General features: G+C 39.5%; 1 pseudogene; it reads right to left on the bottom strand.

The window, feature by feature from the left end:
- Positions 1–1,669: 1,669 nt before the first annotated feature.
- Positions 1,670–2,135, bottom strand: LOC100522181 (small ribosomal subunit protein uS12 pseudogene; annotated as a pseudogene).
- Positions 2,136–6,179: the final 4,044 nt, after the last annotated feature.

Genomic DNA, 6,179 nt, shown 5'->3' with positions numbered 1-6,179 from the left:
TTGAAATCTGGCTCTGCCTTTTGCAAGCAGTAGAATTTTAATTATTACTTAGTTTTTTTAGGGCTTGGCCTCTAGGTAAAATTGGGATGATAATTATAAATCTACTCCAAGGAGTTATTAGGAGAATTTAATGAGACGAGACAATCCATATGCAAAAAACAAATAAAAAAAACCCATGAGCCTAGAACTCAACACACTACTTAATCCAAGAACTACTGAACACACCACCAGGTACCAGACGCTATTCTAGCTACTAGGACTTCAACATTGGACAAAACAAACAAAATGCCCCCATTCTTGTGGAGTATGCCTCTTACTGAAGGAGAATAGTAAAGAACACAAGAAAGAAAAATATGCAGTGTGCTTGATGGAGATAAGAGTTATGAAAATGAGTAAGAGATAAGAGTTATTAAAAATAGCTGGGGCGCAGTGTTGTAATTTTAAATAAAATGGATGAGGAAAGACTCACTGAGAAGATGACATCCTTGTGAAGACCTGAAAGAGTGAGTCATGTGAATTCCTGGGATAGAGGCATTTTAGGCAAAGGAAAAAGCTAATACAAAGACCTAAGGAAGAGAATCCCCCGCGGGTTCTAAAAACTGCAAGGAAAACACCATGGCTGCGGCAGAGACTTTAACAATTAGCTTGAAACAATTTATTCACTTTCAGAAGCTAGTCTAGAGGGTTCAGATTTCAAACCAATTCTTCCTAGACCATTAGAATATAAAATGAAGATGAAAATGGTGACAATGTTTATATGAAAATCTCCCCATCTTCCATCTCTCTCTGTATCCTCTCTAGAGTAACTATGTAATACCAGCTCAGGCTGTTATAACAAAATGCCATAGACTGGATGGCTTAAACAGACATTTTTCTAACAGTTCTAGAGGTTAGAAGTCCAAGATCAAGGTGCCTGGCATACAGTCCTCAGTTAACACTACTTTTCTGTAATGCCAGACTGGCAGGAAACAGAGAGGAGAGAGAGATAGCGGGCTGAGAGATGACATCTAAGAAGGACACATGTCGGGGGACAAGTGTTCCTGAATTCATGGAAATTCACATCACTGTCTCAGTGTTTTGTTCACGGGCTGGGCTACTTTCATCTTGGAAGAGGGAAACCTCAGTGAAAAGATGTCAAAAGAAGAGAACCTACTACTGAGTTTGAGGCGAAAGGTCACAGGAGGCGATTCAGAGACTTCCAAATTATGGTTTCTTTGAAGCTTCCTCTTAAAACAGAATCAGGCCACCTAGAAACAGGGACTTAGAAATACACCACTGTGAACAATACCTGATTATTGTTGTTGGTGGTGGTGTTGTTATGAAGTGTTTTATCTGTGACAGGCACTGAAATAAAACCATCATGAATATGATCTTTCTTCATTTGTTCCATCTTTCTCTCACTGAAACCAAGAAGGGTCCTCTACTTTTAAGGACTCATGGGATTCAACTGGATCTGCCTGAAAAATCCAGAATAACCTCTCTATTTTGAAGTCCTTTTGAAATGTAAATAACATATTTCACAGGTTCTGAGAATCAAGGCATGGACGTCTTGCAGGGGCATTTTTCTGCATACCACGTGGTGTGACAGAAGTAAGCCCCCAATAAGTTTGATCCTCGCCACTCCTATGCAGAGTATATAATTTCCCCAATACCCTTGTCATAGGAAAATTTATTACTATCCTGCTTTTACCATCAAAACTTATGATCTTGGCCTCTCCTTCTTGCCTTTGTATAAGGCCTAAAGAGAAACGCTGGCTACTTTGACAACCTTAAAGTGGATTCCAGGAATGTCACCAATAGCATGACCAGTGTGACCAAATCCAGCAACCAGAACTTCATCATTTTCCTCAGTGAAGTTCAAGCAACCATTATTGGGTACAAAGGCTGTGATTTTTTTTTTTTCCATTCTTGATTACCTGAACCCTGACACACTTCCTGATGGCAGAATTTGGCTGTTTGGCTTCAACCCCTACTTTTTCAAGCACAATTCCACTGGTATGAGACGCACCTAAAAAAAGGATTGGTCTTCAGAGCTGTGCTGAAATGGGTTTTCCTGACTGTTTATCGTGCCACTTCTGGTCCCATCGATGGCTATGGAGCTTCCTGGCAGTACGAAGACTGCAACACTTGCCCATCCTGCTGGCACTTGCCCATCCTGCTGGCACCTGGGCCTGAGAAAAAGAGAGCTTCCTCTATTTTTAGATTTGGAGGAAGGGGACCAAGGAATGTGGGACACCTACGGAATCTGGAAAAGGCAAGGAAATAGATCTTTCTCTACCATCTATAGAAATGAGCATAGCCCAGCCAACGCCTTGATTTTAGCACACAAACCCATACAGGACTTCTGACCTACCAAAAGATAATAAATTTATGTTATCTTAAGCTACTAAGTTTGTAGTAATTTGTTACACATCATTTAAAAAAAAAAACTAATACAGAGCATAAGTTAGTTATTTAAATGCAGGGTTGTCATAGAGGTTGGAGAAAGAAGACTAATCAAACCACAATCAATCCACTGTCAAATATAGGTAAGTGAAAGTCATCTGGAACCAGAACTGGATAAAACAATCAGAATTCATTACAAGTTCATTCAACCAGGACATGTCACAGAACTCTTTATTTTGATTGCTTTAGTTTAAACTAACAACAACAAAAAAAAACTTGTTGGCTTATGTAACAAAGGTCTCAAAGAAAAGATGGCCTTCAGTATTATCAATTCAGTAGCTCATCAAAGTCATCAGAGTCTCTTTTCTCTGCTTTTTGCAGTGACCATTTCATTCCAAGTCTGGCTTTCCTTGTGATGGTGAAACTACAATAGTCAGAAAGAGAGAACTCTGGCTTCTGGGAGATCCTTCAAACATGCCCTCACATCTTATCAGCCCATTCTTTGCTATAGGACCATTCCTGAGCCAATCCCTTTTGGCAGAGGAATGCTATGTGCCAGCTGGAGTTAGCTAAACAAATCCCTACAGAAAGGGGTATAAGATAGCCTGATTGGATTAAGACAATCAGGTTCCACTCCTGGAACAGGGGGATGTTCCTAAATTCTATTGATGGTACACAAAGAGGGCAGGTAGAAGGAGTGTCGAAGACATAGCAGTTCATAATCCAGACCTGAAGTCACTAGTAAGACTTCACGGCATGAAGCGTAATGTGATAGAAAAGGAGGAAAATAGAGTCAGAGAAAAATAAATAGTTGAAAGTGAATATAGAATAAGAGAAAAAGATGCACGTGATGGGAAATTGAAGGGACAATAATAAATGCCTTGGATGATCATAGCAACATCTCCCTAGTGTTTCTGAAACTTGAGTAGTGAACTGACCCCCTTTAAAAGACGAAAAATAAAACTTAGATAATTCAAGGATCATGTAAAATAGTGGTTAAAGTCATAAGCTCTAGATCTGAAAACCTGGGTTTGAACCCCAGCTTAGCGCCTGCTGGTCATGATCCTTGGGCCCCCTCTCTGTCTCTATTTCTTCATCTAAAGATAATAATAATAATATCAATCTTATGGAGTAATTTATGAGGGTTTATGAGGGCTAAATGAGTTAAAATAAAAATCATTGTCTAGCTGCATCTGGCTAGCATAAGAATGATCTATGTGTTAGCTAAGTGAAACAGTGTTATTTGAATATTTATAAATGTAAAACTCAATGAAATATCTTCTGGCTTATATTTCTTATAAATCTTTTTTTTTTTCCCACTGTACAGCAAAGGGATCAAGTTATCCTTAGATGTATACATTGCAATTACAGTTTTTCCCCACCCTTTGTTCTGTTGCAACGTGAGTATCTAGACAAAGTTCTCAATGCTATTCAGCAGGATCTCCTTGTAAATCTATTCTAAGTTGTGTCTGATAAGCCCAAGCTCCCGATCCCTCCCACTCCCTCCCCCTCCCATCAGGCAGCCACAAGTCTTTTCTCCAAGTCTATGATTTTCTTTTCTGAGGAGATGTTCATTTGTGCTGGATATTAGATTCCAGTTACAAGTGATATCATATGGTATTTGTCTTTGTCTTTCTGGCTCATTTTGCTTAGTATGAGATTCTCTAGTTCCATCCATGTTGCTGCAAATGGCATTATGTCGTTCTTTTTTTATGGCTGAGTAGTATTCCATTGTGTTTATATACCACATCTTCCGAATCCAATCATCTGTTGATGGACATTTGGGTTGTTTCATAAATTTACACATTATATTTAGACTAAAATCCAACTAAATCGAACTGTCCCAATATCAATTTAATGTGATGGCTAATTTTCTTTTTTAATAAATGAAACCAGTGCTCATAATAACAGCTCAAATCTCTAGAGCTGATTCCTCTGAGTTTGGTGCTTTGTTGTTCTTTTTTTTAACATTATATAGCATGAAATAACATGAATGATGGAACTATTCATTCTTCTCACCATTTCTTCTTCTCCAAACCACTGCACAAACTGCCATAACATCATCTGACCTTCCTTTGGAGCAAATGCATCACATGTATGATGTCCACTTCTGTTCTTGATCATTATTACTTGAAGTTTTTAATGTACTACTTGATACAGCACAAATGCAAATGAAGGTCCTGAAAGGGTTATACAGATGGGCTGGAATGTGTTTACATGCTCTCTTCAGATCATAATATAAAATTAAACAATTCTCAAAAAGAACCCATGAATTTCTGAGAATACATCTTTACCCTTTAGTTTGAGAAATACCACTTTATCACAGAGTCTATTCAAGACAACACTTCTTGATCTGCAGGCAATTTATTTCTCTTCCCACAAAGCTCTGCTTACTCCTCCTCTCTGCTCTACACATTCCCCTACTTATTTATCCCCAAGAAGGTTAGATGATGGATGTGACCTATCAAGGCTAAGAACATTCAATAGACTCCTGACTTATGGCCAAGCTCCCTCTCTTAAGATTTTATTTGGTATGGGTGTGTGTATGCATAATTTTTAAAAATTTTTATTCACAACCTTTAAGAAGTTAGTTGGGCCAAAGATTCCCTCTATGTCCTCTAGCTTACCTCTACCCCTTAAGAAGACCTTGGGTGGATGGCCCATCCCACGTCTGCTCTGGGCAAAGAGGAAGAATTCTTCCTTCATTGAAATGATCTTCCTTTAAAGAGCTTTCCCCAGGACTGGCTCCCTCTCTTCCTCAAGAGGAAGTAAGGAGTAAGAGTGTGAGGGCCTAGGAAAACTCAGCTCTAGCCAAGACAAAGGAAACTTTCTTATAATCCAATATCAGAAAATCATGTGGAGAATAAAGCAAAACTTTTTAAAATTAGCATAAAGAACTTGCAATTATTCAGCTTTGCCCTTGTTGGGGCACCTCTCCAGGGCATAACTAAGGCAAGTCCAAGACGCTTGAACCCTTGTCAACTACTGTGCATATATCTATAACCACTATATATATCTAGACGTAGATATATATATATAGTGTGTGTGTGTGTGTGTGTGTGTGTATACGATTTTAGAAACACCAGAAACAGGAATTGCAGCTTTTGTACAGCTGGCCTTGAGCTCTAGTGCCCTTTTAGCTGTCCTTTGGAGGGATTTTCCTCCAAATGGGCTATATTTGCAGCAGACAGAAACAATCCTGGGCTAGTCTGTGGTGCCTGTCCCAAATACCAACAGCCTGAAGGGAAGACAAATGTCTGAGGTTACTCAGCAACCCTGCAGTCGGGCATCTCAAATACAAAAATCAAATCTTGCAATCAGAGTAAAGCTGCTATAGCATTTGATGAGAAATAAAAGCACAAACTAGCTGAACAAAGCAGAGGGGTTGCCCCCACAACACGTCCTTCCTATATACGTATGCCCTCTCTCCACTAATAGTAATAGTTAATATGAATTAACTACTTAACTCTGTGCCAGACATTGCTCTCAACCCTTTGTATTTACCGATAAGGCATGTATTTTTATGACCCCCATTTACTGGGGGAGGGAATTAGGCACAGAGAAGTCAGGCAACAGATCCAAGACTACATGGTACTAAATGGAGAAGCCAGGCTGAGAACCCAGGCTTTATGATTCCCACTACATGGTGCTGCTGCTGCAAGAGAGAGACAGGTCCTCCAGGGAGGTTCGCCCCTTGTACCTCATACTTCATTCATCACAAGGCAAAGAGCTCATCAGAGAGAGACTAGGAAGAGGGTGGCAAACTCACTGTGATGGAAGGAAATAGCAGGAAA

The sequence above is a fragment of the Sus scrofa genome, chromosome 2 (assembly GCF_054392235.1).
Source record: "Sus scrofa isolate SSC_HxYL_T2T_F1_AM1 chromosome 2, Sscrofa_HxYL_maternal_Yorkshire_Landrace_v2.0, whole genome shotgun sequence".
Classification (NCBI taxonomy): Eukaryota; Metazoa; Chordata; class Mammalia; order Artiodactyla; family Suidae; genus Sus; species Sus scrofa.
This window is presented reverse-complemented; position numbering and strand designations above follow the sequence as displayed.